This window comes from Fukomys damarensis, unplaced genomic scaffold (assembly GCF_012274545.1).
Source record: "Fukomys damarensis isolate Sample0158 unplaced genomic scaffold, DMR_v1.0_HiC HiC_scaffold_13, whole genome shotgun sequence".
NCBI classification, from domain to species: Eukaryota; Metazoa; Chordata; class Mammalia; order Rodentia; family Bathyergidae; genus Fukomys; species Fukomys damarensis.
This window is the reverse complement of record NW_022900925.1, coordinates 33,862,664-33,863,900: the sequence shown is the minus strand read 5'-3', so window position 1 is coordinate 33,863,900 and position 1,237 is coordinate 33,862,664.

Below are 1,237 nucleotides of genomic sequence, written 5' to 3'. Positions count from 1 at the left end.
ACCTCTCGGCCCGTTCTGGGCTGGTTGAGATAGTTGAGTGTGGTGGCAGATGTCTCTGACCCTGTGACCCGAGAGGAAGACCAGGGATGACAGAGGGGCTCACAGTGCCCGGCCACCTCCAAAAGCTGGTGTTCAAGGCAGGGACTTCCTCCTCCTTATCCAGGGTGGTCATCGGGGCTGGCACTGGGGAACAATGAGGGTCAGATTACATCAGGTCCCCCAAAGCCTCAGAGGAGCACCCCTACCTGTGCAGGCCTGAGGGGCAGAGCCAAAGGGCAGGGGATGAGGCTGGGGTGGGACGCACCTGAAGAGGAGCTGGCTTCAACCTTCAGGGGCACCAGGCTCAGACACTTCTCCAGCCTCCACCCTGTCTGCGGTGGGAGGCCCTGCTTCTAGACTCTTCTCAGGCCGCTCACAGGAGATGGTGGGGAACCTCTGCATCTGGGTCTCCCCTTTCTTGCCAGACTCTCCGTCTCTCTCTCTCTCTCTCTCTCTCTCTCTCTCTCTCTCTCTCTTTCAGAGATAGGGTCTTTCCATGTAGTCCAGGCTGGCCCCTTAAAGTAACTAGATAGCCCAAGCTGGACTTGAACTTGCTGTGATCCTCCTGTCTCGGCCTTCTGAGAATTGGGATTATATGCATGCACCACTATATATGTCTTTTATTTTTTTGTACAGAGGATGGAACTTGGGACGAAGCAGGTGGTGGAACCGCTGAGCTAAATCCTTGGCCAGCATTTTTTTTTTTTTGACCTGTCACTTTCTAGACAGAGCCACCCTGAGGTGAGATCGATCACCCCCCAAGCTCCTCAAACTCACAGCCCTTGTCCTGGGAAGACAGTCACCAATCCAACTGCGGGGGGGGGGGACTCCCCAGGGCTCAGGATATAGAAACGAGACATCAGAGTGACAACTGGGTGAATACTGAGGGGCTAGGGCACAGAGAGACCGCATGGAAGAGGGGAGCCAGGACCCACACAGAGCAGGAGGAGGGGACACTGTGTACTTCCCGTGCCTGTGCCCACTGCGGATCTGCCTGACAGCCTGGCCGCGGCAGGAAGGGACCGCAGGGCCTCAGTGTGGTCTCGGGATGGGGCTCAGAGACGCTGGCTTCAAGGCCCAGAGAAGGAGCGAGTGCCTGGGAGAGAGGTGGAGGAGGAAGACTGGAAGCCGGAGAGTCCGGCCTTCTCCCCGGCCGGAGGGGCTGAGGGGGCGGAGGGAGGACGCCGAGTCCTCGGGG